Consider the following 19,133-nt stretch of genomic DNA (forward strand, 5'->3'; position numbering starts at 1 on the left):
GGATGGAGTTCCATTTCTGTTGCACTTGGTCGGTAGGACAGTCTCCATAGCGTATTAGCGTTGTTCATGCTTAGTGCTGTTATCAGGCCTTGTAGGATATGTAACGGGGGTGAACGGGGTCAGATATGGAGTGATCACTGTGAAGGACATCGTCTTGGCGCGTATTTTGTGAGACAGCTTTATCGGTAACTGACAGAATTTGGAATTGGCCTTACTGTGGGTCTCCATTTGGGCGATTATTCGAATCGTGCAATATCCAGATTAGTGGGGCATTTGGATGTGACAGTGATCCGATGTCAGACTGCATGGAAACGTGAGGGCAGGCATATTATTCGATCAACCACGTCTGACCACCGCAAGGGAGGACCGCCGTATCTTGCATAGAGCTCATTGGAACCATTTCACATCTGCGCCTACCATCTGAGAACGAATAATGGATTCCCGGTATCATTCTGTGACATCTAGCACCATTGGTTGGAGACTAGCAGCAGCCAGACTGCGGACTTACCGTCCTGTGATTAGAGTGCTGTCAACACCATAACGGGAGATACGGAAAGGAGATAAGGAATTTTTATTGTCTATAATAGAACATACAGTCACCAGTGATCTTCATTCTACAATTGTTATTACCTACTTTGGGCCATATAAACAGGTATTCACCAGCATTGAGCTCCTTCTTTCTTTTTGTAGATAAAGTAAACCACTCGTCTGGCACGAGAGTACCATAGGGAACCTTAGCCATTAGACCTGTACTCTCAGTAATTCTCCACGTCTTCCAAGCCAAAATGTTTGCATCAGGGAAAGCTTCAAGGCCACCATAGTCTGTATGATTCCCCCATACGATAGCCAAGGTCAACCATGTGCTGCCTCCAAACACAGCAGAAACATCACACGTGAACTGCATTCTCAGTCCACGAAAAACATTTGGACCTCCCATTAGCAGCTGATTATTGAATTGGCCAGCGAAGTCAGTCTCTATTGCTGTCAATGACTTGTACACAGTAACACTGCGGCGGCAACGGCGACGGTAACCAATTCAGTAAGTAGCAGCTAATGGGAGGTCCAAATGTTTTTCGTCGACTGAGAATGCAGTTGACGTGTGATGTTTCTCCTGTGTTTGGAGGCAGCACATGGTTGATCTTAGCTGTTGTATCGGGGAACCATGCAGACTATGGTGGCCTTGAAGCTTTCCCTGATGCAAACATTTTGGCTTGGAAGACGTGGACAATTGCTGAGAGTACAAGTCTACTGGCTAAGGTTCCCTATAGTACTCTGGTGCCAGAAAAGCCGTTTGCTTTGTCTACAAGAAGAAAGAAGAAGCTCAATGCTGACGAATACCTGTTTATATGGACGAAAGTAGGGAATAACAATTGTAAAATAAAGATAACTGGTGACTGTATATTCTATTACAGAGAATAAAAATTCCTTATCTCCTTTCCTTAACTCCAATGACTTTTTTTATAAAACAAAAAATATTCATTCATTTATGAACACTTGTTCGACTGCTGCCCTGGCCAGCACATTCTGCAGATATCTCACCAACTGAAAACTTCTGGTCAATGGTGGCCGAGCAACTGGCTCGTCGCAATACGCCAGTCACTACTCTTGATGAACTGTGGTATCGTGTTGAAGCTGCATGAGCAGCTGTACCTGCACACGCCATCCAAGCTCTGTTTGATTCAATGCCCAGGCGTATCAAGGCCTTTATTACGGCCAGAAGTGGTTCTTCTGGGTACTGATTCCTCAGGATCTATGTACCCAAATTGCGTGAAAATGTAATCACATGTCAGTTCTAGTATAATATATTTGTCCAATGAATACCCGTTTATCATCTGCATTTCTTCTTGGTGTAGCAATTTTAATGACCAGTAGTGTATGTTACCTCTCAAGCGACACTATCGTGGTCCCGTTTTGCAACAGGGTAGTGTTCATCCCCACAGGACACTGTGTGTGATGATGGAATAGCCCCGTGGCCAGTGAGACCCCTGATCTGTTCGAGGCAGGTCATGTGTGGGACTAGCTCGGATGTCAGCTCCGTTCCATTGCCAGTATCTAGGATATTAAGGATTGGTTACAATAGCTGTGGGCCAGCTTGCCTCAGGTGTAGGGACAATGACGGTACGACACCATTCGCAAAAGAGTCAGAGCAAGCAAACAAGCCAGACGTGGTGAGAAGTCACGCTGATAAGTGGGTCCATACTGTCAAGTTCTTTTTAAATATAACTCGATTTTGTAATCGCTAAAATAACATCACATAACCTCTCGAACCACGAAGTTTCATTTAATGTCTTTCGCCCTTCTGGTTGCATTACTTTCTTTGTCAGGCATTTTATTTGGAATGACAAATGAATTCACTTGCAGCCTACAGGAAGGCATAAGAACTAGACTCTGCTGATACTACATTATCTGCCTCCCAGAACGGCGTCCCCAGCTTCCGGCCGAAGCCCGTCCTTGGGTTCCGTCCGACCAGCGGGAGTAATCGTGTTAAGTCGGGGCTGGCGGCCAGTTCTACGTAATGGCGTTCCTTAACACAGTGGGAGGGGCAGGACCTGCTGAGAGCGTCCGCGGCAGGGGCTGCGTAGCGTCCACTCAGGCAGTCTGCTGAGGGGAGTAACGAAAGGAGACGCCTGATCTTGTTTCCAGCGGACGCAGTTCCAGCGGCCAGTGCGGGAAACATTACCAAGGGCCTGCAGGGTTAATTTGCGAGTAGTTACACTGAAGAAGACAAGGTTTGTCACTGGACTGAAGAGCTCCTAGCAAATACACACATTAAAAAAAGTTTTGCATTATCCCAGTTCCCAGAACTCCTGAAGTTATACGTTGACTGTGGATATTGTATCTCAGACACAGTCCCCTTGACTGTTCAGAGATGCCACTAAACCTGCCCAAAGATGTGAACAGCCATGCATGAGCAGCGCCTATTTGACGGAGTGGGTCAGACACCCGTTCAGTTCCAGTCATTCCACCAGGAAAGAGGTACACGGCTCGTGTTGTCTGTAGTTGAACCATGCCTAGACGGTCAATACCGAGATTCGATCGCGTCCTCATTGTTACTTTGTGCCCGGAAGGGCTCCCAACAAGCGAAGTGTCCAGGGGTTTCGGAGTGAACCAAAGCGATGTTGTTCGGACATGGAGGAGATTCAGAGAGACAGGAACTGTCGATGGCATGCCTCTCTCAGGCCGCCTAAGGTCTACTATTGCAGTGGATGACCGCTACCTACGGATTATGGCTCGGGGGAATCCTGACAGCAACGCCACCATGTTGAATAATGCTTTTCGTGCAGCCACATCTCGCGTCCGTCGGCCGTCGTAATGTAATATATTATTATTATAATGTTGATTGTTGCCGACTTACATGGTGCGCCTTAATAAAAATGATAATTGATTCAATTTTAATTTACAATTAAATGCTTTCGTGAAGGCCTCCTTTATTAACAATTTAATCTTCAGTATAAATTATTTGTTACGTTAATGAACGTTGGACTCACTGAATCTTAAAGCATGAACATATAAGTTGAACAATGGAATAAACTTTTCATATTAATTTCCTCGGCTAGTCAGCTCACTTTAAAGCAAAAAATCTTTAGTTATTAATTACAATTGCAGCCCACACACGCGCGAGAGTATTTCTTCTTACCTCCGTTAACCATTGCATTGTAGTCAGAGTCCTGGCTCTGGCTGTCAGCTATTGTACTCAAAATAAGAATCTTAAAGCTACGTATTTTCTGCAACGTCGGTCGGCTGTGGAGAAACATGTATATTATGTTAATAGCGGGCGACTTTTCCGCTTCCGCTAATTTTTCATAAGTTAATATCGCCACGTAATGGCGTCGTTGGCTGCATCGGCCGCTGCGATTGTTGAACTGTAAATTACTCGAATGCAGGTTAATTCAAAGGAAGGCAGACATGTAATCGGGATCACCTCTTAGAAATTAAAAGTGAACAATAATATTAAATCAATATACACTCCTGGAAATTGAAATAAGAACACCGTGAATTCATTGTCCCAGGAAGGGGAAACTTTATTGACACATTCCTGGGGTCAGATACATCACATGATCACACTGACAGAACCACAGGCACATAGACACAGGCAACAGAGCATGCACAATGTCGGCACTAGTACAGTGTATATCCACCTTTCGCAGCAATGCAGGCTGCTATTCTCCCATGGAGACGATCGTAGAGATGCTGGATGTAGTCCTATGGAACGGCTTGCCATGCCATTTCCACCTGGCGCCTCAGTTGGACCAGCGTTCGTGCTGGACGTGCAGACCGCGTGAGACGACGCTTCATCCAGTCCCAAACATGCTCAATGGGGGACACATACGGAGATCTTGCTGGCCAGGGTAGTTGACTTACACCTTCTAGAGCACGTTGGGTGGCACGGGATACATGCGGACGTGCATTGTCCTGTTGGAACAGCAAGTTCCCTTGCCGGTCTAGGAATGGTAGAACGATGGGTTCGATGACGGTTTGGATGTACCGTGCACTATTCAGTGTCCCCTCGACGATCACCAGTGGTGTACGGCCAGTGTAGGAGATCGCTCCCCACACCATGATGCCGGGTGTAGGCCCTGTGTGCCTCGGTCGTATGCAGTCCTGATTGTGGCGCTCACCTGCACGGCGCCAAACACGCATACGACCATCATTGGCACCAAGGCAGAAGCGACTCTCATCGCTGAAGACGACACGTCTCCATTCGTCCCTCCATTCACGCCTGTCGCGACACCACTGGAGGCGGGCTGCACGATGTTGGGGCGTGAGCGGAAGAGGGCCTAACGGTGTGCGGGACCGTAGCCCAGCTTCATGGAGACGGTTGCGAATGGTCCTCGCCGACACCCCAGGAGCAACAGTGTCCCTAATTTGCTGGGAAGTGGCGGTGCGGTCCCCTACGGCACTGCGTAGGATCCTACGGTCTTGCCGTGCATCCGTGCGTCGCTGCGGTCCGGTCCCAGGTCGACGGGCACGTGCACCTTCTGCCGACCACTGGCGACAACATCGATGTACTGTGGAGACCTCACGCCCCACGTGTTGAGCAATTCGGCGGTACGTCCACCCGGCCTCCCGCATGCCCACTATACGCCCTCGCTCAAAGTCCGTCAACTGCACATACGGTTCACGTCCACGCTGTCGCGGCATGCTACCAGTGTTAAAGACTGCGATGGAGCTCCGTATGCCACGGCAAACTGGCTGACACTGACGGCGGCGGTGCACAAATGCTGCGCAGCTAGCGCCATTCGACGGCCAACACCGCGGTTCCTGGTGTGTCCGCTGTGCCGTGCGTGTGATCATTGCTTGTACAGCCCTCTCGCAGTGTCCGGAGCAAGTATGGTGGGTCTGACACACCGGTGTCAATGTGTTCTTTTTTCCATTTCCAGGAGTGTATTATCTGCTTAATTAGTACAAATATGCTTACATTTGCCAACAATCGCAAGATGTCCGTCTACACGCAACCAAGACAAGAGAAGAAGTGAAGACGACTAAAAAATTAACAAAAGAGCGTATCTTATCGTCTCTTTAGATCATTTTGTTATATTTATTTGCAGTCGAAACTTACACAGAGAAATTATTATTTTACGGGTGCATGATAAAAATATATATTATTCAACTTTTAAATGTCTCTTCTTTATAAATACTGTTTTTTTAAGTCTTTTCGTATTATTTCACTGGGGACGCTATACACAAGACATCACGTTACGACTCAAACTGTGCGCAATAGGTTACATGATGCGCAACTTCACTACCGACCTCCATGGCGAGGTCCATCTTTGCAACCACGACACCATGCAGCGCGGAACAGATGGGCCCAACAACATGCCGAATGGACCGCTCAGGATTGGTATCACGTACTCTTCACCAATGAGTGTCACATATGCCTTCTACCAGACAACCGTACAAGATGTGTTTGGAGGCCACCCGGTCAGGCTGAACGCCTTAGACACACTGTCCAGCGACTCCAGTAAGGTGGAGGTTCCCTGCTGTTTTGGGGTGGTATTGTGGGGGACCGACGTACGCTGCTGGTGCTCATGGAAGGCCCTGTAACGGCTGTACGATACGTGAATACCATCCTCCGACCAATAATGCAACCATAGCGGCAGTATACTGGCGAGGCATTCGTCTTCATGGTCGACAGTTCGCACTCCCATCGTGCACATCTTGTGAATGACTTCCTTCAGGATAACGACATCGCTCGACTAGAGTGGCCAGCATGTTATCCACACATGAATCCTATCAAACAATTCTGGGATAGATTGAAAAGGGCTGTTTATGGACGACCTGAACCACCAACGATTCTGAGGAATTTACGCCGAATCGCCGTTGAGGAGTAGGACAATCTGGACCAACAGTGCCTTGATGAACTTGTGGATAGCATGCCACGACGAATACAGGTATGCATCAATGCAAGAGAACGTGGTACTGGTTATTAGAGGTACCGGTGTGTAGATCAGTCTAGACCACCACCACTGATTGTCTCGCTGTATGGTGGTACAGCATGCAATGTACGGTTTTCATGAGCAATAAAATGGTGGAAATGATGTTTATGTTGATCTATATTCCAATATTATGTACAGATTCCGCAACTCTCGGAACCGAGATGATGTAGAACTTTTTTTGATGTGTGTAGAAAGCATATTGTGATCCTTAACGGACAGGAATGTTAGGGCGTAAACGAATGTACCGGATGCACCGCAAGGGTGTGTTACAGATTCATTACTTTTCATAATTTTTGTAAATAAGATACTGGACAACGTCAGAATGTCTAGGAGGGTATTCCTAGATGCTACCGTTGTGTAAGGGGCAATCAAGTGAAAACGAGACGCATGGAAAAAAGTAAGTAAATTGTTCATTACTTCAAAGTAATCGCCATAACAGTTAATACATTTGTCGCACGGAGTGACAAGATGGTCAATGCGTTCACGGAAAGAAAGAATTTGCAGTTGTTTACGGAACCACGATTATACCGGAGCGTGCAGTTCTTTGTCCGAAGCGTATGTATTTCTTCAGGGCTCCAGAAGTATGGAAATCGCATGGGAGAGCTCAGCACTGCATTGAGGGCGTTTGAGGGCTTCCCAGTAAAACTTGTGCAGCGTAGTGGAGACAAGGTTGGTAACATGTGAACGTAAAACAAAAACGTCGTCCGTCTACGTTGCTGGGCATCTGAACTTGACGGACGGCATCATCTTGTTGCAGGACCGCTCTCATATTGGCAATGTTACTTCGACTACGCTGCAGTAGTATCGCCGAGAATTGCTTACACATCCTTCCTACAGATCATTATCTCCCCATGAGATTTCCGTATTTATGGTGCCCTAAAGAAAGAGATTTGCGTCCGTCGATTTGCATCGGATGAAGAAGTGCATGCCTGGATAAAATCATGGTTCTAAAGGCAACCGCAAACTTTTTTTTAAGTGAATGCATTCACCATCTTGCCTCCCACTGGGGCAAACGTATTAACAGTCACAGTGATTGCCTTTGAACTAATAAAGAGTTTTCTTACTTTTTTTCCATCCGTCTCGTTCTCGTTTGGCCGCCCCTTATCTGTAGAGAAGACGAAGGCTAGAAAATTATAGCGAAATGCGGAAACACCTGCAGAGGACTGACGTTGGATGCAGGGACTGGGCCGGTCGCTGTGGTGGAGCGGTTGTAGGCGTCTCAGTCCGGAACCGCGCTGCTGCTGCGGTCGCAGGTTCGAATCCTGCCTCGGGTACGGATGTGTGTGATGTCCTTAGGTTAGTTAGGTTTAACTAGTTCTAAGTCTAGGGGACTGATGACTTCAGATGTTAAGTCCCATGGTGCTTAGAGCCATTTGACCCATTTTGAGCAGGGACTGATTGTTGACCGTCAACATAAACAAGTAGCACGCTGCACATAAACAGGCAGGGCGTCCGTTACTGTTTCATTACACAAAGGCCATCAATCATTGGAAAAATCTCACCATCCTTAAATATCTTGGAATATGCATGCAGAGCAGGATTATGCTGACCAATTCTGACTGGCTGACTGCTTCCTACAAGGCAGTACGAGGAGCGATCTACGATCGTGGGACGTGTGATTAACATGTCGCCAATCCCTTCAACTGTTATTGCCAGTAGATGAATCCTCATGATGTCACTACTTCTTATTCAAATGGCCGGCCGGTGTGGCCGAGCGGTTCTAGGAGCTACAGTCTGGAACCGCGTGACCGCTACGGTCGCAGGTTCGAATCCTGCCTCGGGCATGGATGTGTGTGATGTCCTTAGGTTAGTTAGGTTTAAGTAGTTCTAAGTTCTAGGGGAATGATGACCTTAGAAGTTGAGTCCCATAGTGCTCAGAGCCATTTGAACTATTTTTTTCTTATTCAAATCGAACATCTCTTTAATTAAAACTGATAAAAATGAAATGTTTTTAGTTTAATATTCATTAAGGTGTAACTTATGGTGGTATGCGTTCAAAATGAACATTTTCCACATCAATGCATTGTTGACAATGACTTATAGCACATAGGCATACCAATTGTATTGTCTCTAATGGAGGAGCATCGCAGGCTAGCTCAGTTTTCTTCTCTAAATTATCCAATGTTGGTGTGTCCTTATCGGTATCCCAAAAACAGCAACCGAAAGGGGTAAACCAGGCGTTCAATATGGATACTCCACAGCACTTTCTCTTCGTCCTATCCGTCTTGAAGGCATTGTGTAATCGAGAAATTCCTTCACATCAAGTTGAAAGTGATGTTTGGCTATTGCTTCCCCAACTGGCATTCATAGCTTCCAGCTAAGTCAGCATAAGGGAGTCGCCACATTCCTCTGCAAGAAGCTGATGGTTCAAATGGTTCAAATGGCTCCGAGCACTATGGGACTTAACATCTATGGTCATCAGTCCCCTAGAACTTAGAACTACTTAAACCTAACTAACCTAAGGACATCACACAACACCCAGCCTTCACGAGGCAGAGAAAATCCCTGACATCCGCCGGGAATCGAACCCGGGAACCCGGGCGTGGGAAGCGAGAACGCTACCGCACGACCACGAGATGCGGGCCAAGAAGCTGAAAGAAGAGCCTAGCTGACAGGACGAAAGTCCTCACTCTGTCAGTAAAGTGTGTTTGGTTGTCACACGTCTAGCCCTGCTGCTTGCTGCCAGGACTGACACACAATGGTACAGGGACCAGACCGTCACAGTGGTGATCTGGATTCTACCGTTGCCTGGGGCTGTACCACATTTGGTCTGCGCAAACGAAAAAGATATCGTCACAACAGGGTCGCGTCGAGCGGCTGTAAGCACCAACCATTCCAACTATGCAGTTGGCAGCCAGCACTGGTAAGTACTCCACAACAGTCGTGGAACTGACGTGTGTCACCCAGCCTGAATTACTAGTACAGTCTCATTAAAATTATTTGATAATTGACATCTGGTCATTTGCTGTTGCAGTGTTGCCACATCGGCTGCCGGCTGCCGCTCGGTCACAGGCGACACACAAATACGGCGGATCGCTTCACAAATGCTGTTAATCTGTAACGCGAAGCAATGTTGCAAACGGCCGCCGCGAGATATGACGCAAATGCGAGATGCTCGGTCGACAGCTGATTTTTAGGTGATCAAAATGACCAATCAGCGGCAGGGGACGAGTTTTCTAGACCTGTATTTAAACTCAATCACAGCCTCGTGATGTGCAACGTATCCGAGATAACGACGGTCAGTAATCTGTGGTAGAATTCAAGTCACGATCGCTTTGTTCACGCCATTTAAGCTAGCCTCTACGAGCAAAATCGAAACAGAAAAATTTCAGTTTCAGAGCTAAAAGAAAACTGTAATTTGAAATGAATTGTTGTAGCTCCGTCATGGTTTGCGTCCAGAAGTATCTTTTTTTAATTTCTTGATAGTGACTAATTTTCACACCTGTGTCCATTTTCAAACCATCCGTACCGTAAGTGTAACAAATACAGGCGATAGCCTATGTAGCCCTGCGGTAATGACTCAAGCGACACAATGGTTGGTTGGTTTTGGGGAAGGAGACCAGACAGCGTGGTCATCGGTCTCATCGGAATAGGGAAGGATGGGGAAGGAAGTCGGCCGTGCCCTTTCAGAGGAACCATCCCGGCATTTGCCTGGAGTGATTTAGGGAAATCACGGAAAACCTAATTCAGGATGGCCGGACGCGGGATTGAACCGTCGTCCTTCCGAATGCGAGTCCAGTGTCTAACCACTGCGCCACCTCGCTCGGTCGCGACACAATGTAGGGGCAGTTTTTGCACATACACTGACGGCTTTATTTTTCACATTTACGATACGAATGCTTTGAAAATGGACACAGGAGTCGGAAACTAGCCAAAACATAAAAAAAGAAATTTCTTAATGCAGCTTATGACACAGCTACAACCATTTATTTCATTTATAGCTGCGCAGGATTAGCCGAGCGGTCTAAGGCGTTGCAGTCATGGACTGTGCGGCTGGTCCCGGCGGAGGTTCGAATCCTCCCTCGGGCACGGGTGTCTGTGTTTGTCCTTCGGATAATTTAGGTTAAGTAGTGTGTAAGCTTAGGGACTGATGACCTTAGCAGTTAAGTCCCATAAGATTTCACACACATTTCATTTATAAGACGAGTTGTGCACCTATTTTTCACCTGCAGCATGCTGCAAGTTCGTAAACTAATTTCTCGCTATCATTGATTACCTGAAACTGACTACACGAGATGGCGAGTTACCAACCGATGAGTAGTCCTGGTTGGTATTTGGTTGCAGATTACAGGCGATACAGGTAGATTACAAACGAAAGAAAAGGAATGATAGGAAGAAAAATATAAGCAAATACAGAAAGTCAATGTGACGATGAAAATGACGCGGAAAAATATTAATACTAGTATACAGTATTAGTAGTATTGTACAGTACTCAGCTTAGCACCTCCTGTACTTTACCAATGCCGCAAACAACTACCGGTGCCTCATCCTCTGCACCAATCACCCCAACACTCCACCGGTTAGTATTTGTTGACTACTTCCCCTCTTCATGGGGTCGGATTCGTGACTACGGACGTTGAGGGCATCTCCGTGTGGCAATCTATGTGGCACTAGTAACCACCTGAAACGCTGGTTTAACGCAGCGAAACCGGTAGTGATTAAATCAACACACCACAGCTGTTTGTGGTTTTGTTTAATTTAACACGGATTTCATCGGCTGGGGCTGCCCATATTATAAAGTTGTATGTAAAATGAGAGAGATTCGAGCTCACACTTATCCTTACCCACAGTCACTTTCCTGCACACCCATCTCGCCTGAAACAAGAAAGCTGTAAACACGAAGTAACCTCTCCATACACTGTAATGAGGCTTGCAAAGTGTAGACGTAGAAGCAAATGAGAGTGAACTCATTAAGCAGGTTGCACGAACAGTTTCTTCTTTAAACGATATTCCAGTACCGACGTTATTTTGACATACGATATATCGTGCAACTACAGCCGTCATGAAATATACGAAATGCACTCGCAGTTGCGAATATGGACTACCGTCAGCAGTAGATGCTGGTTGACGACACATGGAAATTTGGGTCTGGCCATGAGGAGCTCTCGTATAGCCAGGTGGGTAGGCCAACCTCTCACAATATGGGAGTCCCCGTCCAGCACAAACTTTCACTGTCGTCACTTCATTATACGGCTGATGGTAGTCCATATTCACAAGTGCCAATACAATTCGTGATTTCTTCTTTGGTCTTTGTGACGTGAACAGTTTGGTAGTACAGCCAACCAGTATCACCACACTCTGGCTACCGTTGCATCTACATACACGTGCAAGAGATGGTACTTTGTAAAAGTACCATGTAGAGAGGCTTAATAATTGTTTGTCCTATTTCATTTGCGTATTGAGAGAGAAGAAAAATGGTTGTCTATATGTCCCTGTACCCGCTCTTACCTTCCTCATCTTATTCCTATAGTAATTGAACGGAATGCGCGCTGGTTATAGCAGAATTGCCGCAGTTTTACCTAAAATTTACTGTTCTGGATTTCGGAAGTTATACTGGATCCCTAAATGAAGAGCCTTATTTCTGACAGTATCTAACAAAAAAACATAATAATAAAAAAATGATAAAATGTTTTTTAGACATATGGAATTAACGAGATTAATTTTTCGGCACTCGGACAAGCGCAATTAGCTGGGCTATGACTGTAAACGGGTATAGAATCTTTTCATATCAGTTCCACAATGAAATAGCCCTTCTCTTGTTGTAGGTGTATGCTTACCAGTTTATAATATTATGTCCGATCGCCGTATCCACCTACAAAATCTTGACCGTGTCCATGTTGCGATAATCGGATCATCGTAATTTTTCGAAGTACACAGGTGGGCTTCTGTTCTTCTTATTACAATGCAACTTGAAATAATAACCGATACAACCTTTTAGTTAATAAAATAATACTATATTCTTCTGTTCGATGCATATAGATCATACATACTCCTCACTTGTTCACTTCGCCCAAAAGGCGGTCTACAACTAAGCGCTAAGATAACTAGCAGAGAGCGAATCGTTCTTCTACTGAGGAGCTGGAAAAACATCTTATGTTTTTTAACATCTGAAAATGAAAAATACTTGAAGGTAGGCACACGCTTTACGCTGGGCTACCGCTTAAACTTTTCTCCTTGCCTTTAAAGAAACCAAAATATAAAAGCAAGAAATGCAAAAGGTTTATCACAGAGTGCAACTCAGTCCTTTTTTTTTTTTTTTTTCAAAAAGATCTCAAGCGCATCTCTGTTACAGTTTGGTATGGGCTACACCGACCAGTTCCGATCTTAGCAGCGTGCCCCAAAATTCCATCGCTTTATACGCTTTATGGGAAAAAATGGATATAGGTGGATGTGATGTACATGTGCAGACAAACACATGAGTACAATTTCAGAATAATTGGGTAACTGATTCAAGAGAAATAGCTTTACAGATTGAGCACGTCAGTATCGCGTTGGTCCACCTCTGTCTCTTATGCTAGGGCCTATTCGGCTTGGGACTGACTACTAGAGTTGTTGGATATCCTCTTGAGGGATATCGTCCCAAATTCTGCCCTACTGGCGCGTCACATCTTCATAGTACCTGGTTGGAGTGGCCTGCCCACAATGCTCCAGACGTTGTGTATTGGGGAGAAATGCGGCGACCTTGGTGCCCAAGGCAGGGTTTGCAAACACGAAGACGAGCAGCAGAAACTCTCACCTTGTGCGTACGGCATTATCTTGCTGAAATGCAAGCCCAGACTAGTTTGCCATAAAGGGCAACAAAATGGGGCGCAAAACATCGCAGACGTGCTGCTGTGTTGTAGGAGTGCAGCGGACGACAAACAAATGGATCCTGCTATGAATAGAAGTGGCATCTCAGACAAACAATCCTGGTTGTCTGGCCACAACTGCGGGTGACAGTCATTCTGGTATACCACCATTGTCCGGGCCGTCTCCAGACACATCTCCACTGGTCACTGGCTACTCAGTTCAGTGCGGAACTCACCAATGAAGACAATTCTGCAACAGGCAATGAGATTCCAGGACAAATACGAGTCTGCAAAGGCCCAAGACAGCAGTGGAATACTAACCTGACTATCGCCTACCTTGCAGTCCACAACCGTGTGTAATGGTCTGTAATGCCATTTCAATTCATAGCATGAGCCCTTTGGTTGTCATGTGTAGCACCCTTACAGTACAGCGGTACGTCGACAATGTTGTACGCCTGATTTTGTTGCCCTTCATGGTAATCTACCCTTGGCTTATCTTTCAGCAAGATAATGCCCGCCTGCACACGGCGAGAGTTTCCATTCCTTGTTCAAATGGCTCTGAGCACTATGGGACTTAACATCTGAGGTCATCAGTCCCCTATAACGTAGAACTACTTAAACCTAACTAAGTAGGACAGACTTTGGGACGATATCCTTCAAGAGGACATCCAACAACTCTAGCACTCAATCCCAAGCCGAATAAGCCCTTGCATAAGGGACAGGTATGAACCAACGCTATACTGGCTTGCTCAATTTGTAAAGCTGTTTCTCTTGAACCAGCTACCCAATTTTTCTGAAATTGTAGTCATTTGTTTGTCTGGACATGTACATCACATCTACCGATATCCGTTTTTTTCCCGTAAAGTGTATAAAGCGATGGAATTTTGGGGCACGCTGCTAGGATCGGTGCAGCCCATACCATACTGTAACAGAGATGCGCTTGAGATTTTTTTTTTTTTTTTAAAAAAGGCTACGTAGGGCTCTGTGACAAACCTTTTGCATTTCTTGCTTTTATGTTTTCGTTTTCTTTGAAGGCAAAGAGAAAAGGGTGGAGCGGTAGCCCAGCGTCGAGCCTGTACCTACTGTCACGTATTTTTCATCACACACATCCAAGCCCGAGGCAGGATTCGAACCTGCGACCGTAGCGGTCGCGTGGTTCCTGACTGAAGCGTCTAGAACCGCTCGGCCACTCCGGCCGGTTCCCTTGCTTGTCTTCGTGTTTTCAAACACTGCCGGATCTCTCTCCAATTGAGAACGTTTGGAGCATTATGGGAATGGCCCTCCAAAGATTTCGGGATTCTGACGATCTAACTTGCCAGTTGGTCAGAATTTAGCACGATATACCTTACAACTGGGCAGATAAGAAATTTGTGGTACAACCTGCCTAGAAGAAGGGATCGGTTGGTAGGACACATTCTGAGACAGCAAGGGACCGCCAGCAGATTCAGAAGAATGTAGGTTGCGGTAGTTACTCGCAGATAAAGAGGCTTGCACAGGATAGAGTAGCAGAGACAGCTGCATCAAACCAGTCTTCGGACTGAAGACCACAACAACAGCCGGCCGGAGTGGCCGTGCAGTTCTAGGCGCTACAGTCTGGAACCGCGCGACCGCTACGGTCGCAGGTACGAATCCTGCCTCGGGCATGGATGTGTGTGATGTCCTTAGGTTAGTTAGATTTACGTAGTTCTAAGTTCTAGGGGACTGAGGACCTGAGAAGTTAAGTCCCATAGTGCTCAGAGCCATTTGAACCATTTTTGAACCACAACAACAATAATAATCCCTGAGGAGGACGTCCAAGAACTCTATCAATCAATGCCAAGCCGAATAACTGCTTGCATGAAGGCACAAGTGGACCAACACGGTACTAATTTGTTCAATTTATGGAGCTCTTTCTGTTGAATAAACTATCCAGTTTTTCTGAAATTGTAATCATTTATTTGTCTGTACATGTACATCATATCTACCGATATCCGTCCCTTTTGGACAATTCGTTCGTGGTGCTTCGTGTTTGCTGTCAGAGTGTTCTAACGTGACTCGTTGGTAAGGATTCAACACTATAACAATACCCTGTAACTGGCCCAACTAACGTCCTGAATGCAATTTCCTTTAGAAATGCAAAGCACTTCCCCAAAACCCTACCAACAAATCCAAGTTTCCCATTCCCGTTATCTAACACTGCTTTTACGCAATCGTCCAATATCCTATCGCATCTTAGTATTAAGACTTAAAACTTCTTGACGTGGTTTCTAAATTCACTACTAGTCTTCAAATGATATACTATCGGGCTCTTCCTTTTTCTTACGGACTATCTTGATTTTAACCACATTTAAATCTGATTTCAACACACACCTTGCTGCAAAAAAAGAAAAGTTGACGTACGAGCATAGATGACGTGACGCAAACACTCAACAATACACTGAGGCTTGGACCGTTGCCTAGCATTCGTCCTAGCTCTCTGTGCTTCACACGTAATAGCCTGTTGTTATAAGTGTCTGCTTCACACGTAATAGCCTGTTGTTAAAAGTGCCCGCTCCAGAACGGCCGTACTTCAAACAGAATCGTTCGCTCTAAGGTAAGGAACAATCAGACATAAGTGAGGTTCTAGCCAACCTACGGTTTCAAATCGTATTTGCCAGATTGCATCAGAGCATCTACTTCGGACTTGGCTAGTAACGAACATCAAAAATGTGTCTTCCCCTTGTGTTAGATCCGGTAACTCCTACGTTGTATGGAACAGGCTTCTGCAAAGAGGGTAATATTGGAGCGGCTGTGAAATTGTGAAACTGGGACTAAAGTGCATTATCAGCAGAGATTCAGTAGAGATAATATTCTAAACACTTTATCTGCAATAACTGGAGGAGTCCGAAACATATTATTTGCAATAATTGCAATCTTCCGTCTCTTTCGATTTTCCTTCACAATTTAACATGATAAATGCAATCGGCGCTACTGATTGATGCTTTACACGTTCTACCCGTGTAAATTATTCTTAAAAAGGAAATTGAAGACTTTGTTTACTAACAGGCTAGTGATTTACGTGTTCTCTGTCGAAGGAATATACACTCGTCTGCAATTTTTATTTTTAAATAGCTCTAAGTTGGTATTATGTATCTCGTCACCAAAGATTTTTGGTTTACATGGTACAACTGTTATATTAGGTCTGAAATGTATCAAAGCCATTCGTTGAAATTTAATGCACTGCCTTCTTGCATGTAGAAGGTACCAATTGTGAAAATATCCGTGTCCTCTGCAGCTCATCTCAGGTGTAGTTTGCAGTAGCCGATGAATCGGTTAATATCGCTGTGTATTTATCGTTAATTGACAGCAGCGTCCCGTTTATTTACGGCAGACATTCGAATGAAATTAGTAAGAGGCTATTCAGTCGACCTACAACAGCTGAAGTTTATCGAGCGATTATCTCGCGTGAATTATTTTTATTTACATGTATTCTCGTTTATTGTGCATTTATTGTGCCTCAAACCTCCTGCCGCCCAAGGTCAACTGGTTTCGGGTTACCTTGGAGTTTCGTTCCAAGCAGTATTACGTTTCTGTTGGTATGTTAAGCTCCACCACACGGTGCCCTTAAAATATGACGCATAAACTGTCCGTGATACAGAGACAGCGTGTGAAGCCGTGGTTCTAATGACGATAACGCTTCTGTATCTGTGAGTACAAAAACTGTAATATAGGGCAATGGGCTCGATAATATTAAGACGGTAATGCTATGTTAAGATGATGTAAGGATGCTTGGTTGTGTGACAATTGGTCTTTAATAAATGGGTTGCTAGTGACTGTTGGACATTTTGCGGACTATCACAGACAGTCCTATGTATACAGCAATTTACGAAACTTTTAGATACTGAGACGAAGACTCGGGCTCACCATTGCTCGTCAACTGGGTGACAATTTTAAATGGCAAAGCAGCATTTGTCGAAAATATATCTGTACTTACATAAGGATGAAGCATCATTAGTATGCTGCTGTCCCACTTGTATCTGTTTAGTCACCAGCAAATAATTTTTTGTATTTATACAGTGATCTCCAACAATATAAACATGTACATGAATGTATAAACACCCGAGGATGGGCGCAAGCCCAAAACCGGTCATGTGACAAATAAATAACCTTTTATTGTGACTGGTAGCGGAATTTTTTCTACACCCTGTAAAGGAACAGTCACGGAGTACAACAGCATCCACTATAGATAAAGTTCGTATAATGTAATTTTTGTCCGTCTCTTGTCTCAGGAACTTACAGAAATTTTGATGCAAAATTTAGGGCTTCACACTTCAATTAAGTATCCCTGTATATTGACCAAACAACTTTCTGTAAAGCTGCAACCCTCTGGAGGGGAGGATGGGGGTGGATATGGGGTGTAGCGAGGGGGTTGTGGGGGTGGGGGGGGTGGAGGGGGAGTGTCGCACTACATCCCGTCCTAGAGCCTTCGTCATTTATCTCCGTCCTTTGCTTTAATTTACTTGACTTCATACACGTAAATGAATATTTGTGTTATTTTCAGTTCATTCATTAACAGATTGTGAAAAGGTTTATAAATTTAGAGCTGTTACACTTTTACTGCACTCAGAACCGGCTGACAATTGTTTAGTGTGTTTCTTGGATACGTATCCCATTTGTTGACTGACCGACTAAGACGTCCGCCTTGCGTTAGGAGGCATCGTTTTGAAGTACAACTGATGTCTGAGGTTTGAATGATACGGTGTTGTGTCTCATTCAAGAAGGCTTAGCTAGCGGGTCTGGGCAGAATCAAACTACGGTGGCTGAACGTCACGTAAGTCCATATGTAGGAAAGAGCAGGAAGGTTACGGTTTAACGTTGCATCGACGACGGACCACAAACTCTGTTTAGGGAAGGATCTGAGGTTTTGAACACCATTCCTTTCGAATGCTAGTTTAGTTCCTTAACCACTGTCAGCTGCAGGGTCATGGTACTAAATCTGCAGAACGAAGTTCTTGTGTGCGTTAAAAGTTTGCTGTGTAGGCTCCACACCGATCTATCGGAATAGGGTGTTACAGGACGCCGGCCGTGCGGTTCTAGGCGCTGCAGTCTGGAACCGCCTCGGGCATGGATGTGTGTGATGTCCTTAGGTTAATTAGGTTTACATAGTTATAAGTTCTAGGCGACTAATGACCTGTCCGCAGCTCGTGGTCGTGCGGTAGCGTTCTCGCTTCCCACGCCCGGGTTCCCGGGTTCGATTTCCGGCGGGGTCAGGGATTTTCTCTGCCTCGTGGTGACTGGGTGTTGTGTGCTGTCCTTAGGTCAGTTAGGTTTAAGTAGTTCTAAGTTCTAGGGGACTGATGACCATAGATGTTAAGCCCCATAGTGCTCAGAGCCATTTGAACCATTTTGAACTAATGACCTCAGAAGTTGAGTCCCATAGTGCTCAGAGCCATTTGAAGCCATTTTGTTACAGGACGTAACCTCGCAGTAAAGCGTTCCATGAATATTTACAATGGTGGCATTTACGCCGCACTGCGAAGAAACAAAACATAGCAAGACTTCACGCCCAAGGTTCTCTGGCTGCAGTGTAGCTGCCATGCTCAGGTCTAGTTCTAGTACACGTGGAATAGAAATAGACGGGTGTTCTCTGTAAAACTCTTCAGTTAAATATGACTGACTGGCCGGCCGCTGTGGCCGTGCGGTTCTAAGCGCTTTAGTCTGGAACCGCGTGAGCGCTACGGTCGCAGGTTCGAATCCTGCCTCGGGCATGAATGTGTGTGATGTCCTTTTTATGAATGACTGATAGGTATCTGAATAATTGTGAATGAAAATAGTCATGACCTGGAAAAATAAATCGCAATCAAATTGCGTTGTAGGCATTTTTCTCATTGGAACAATCAATGTAGGCTGCGTGAATAATATATTGTATCAGTTAACTTTAGTTAAAAAT

Source organism: Schistocerca piceifrons, chromosome 5, assembly GCF_021461385.2.
Source record: "Schistocerca piceifrons isolate TAMUIC-IGC-003096 chromosome 5, iqSchPice1.1, whole genome shotgun sequence".
NCBI classification, from domain to species: Eukaryota; Metazoa; Arthropoda; class Insecta; order Orthoptera; family Acrididae; genus Schistocerca; species Schistocerca piceifrons.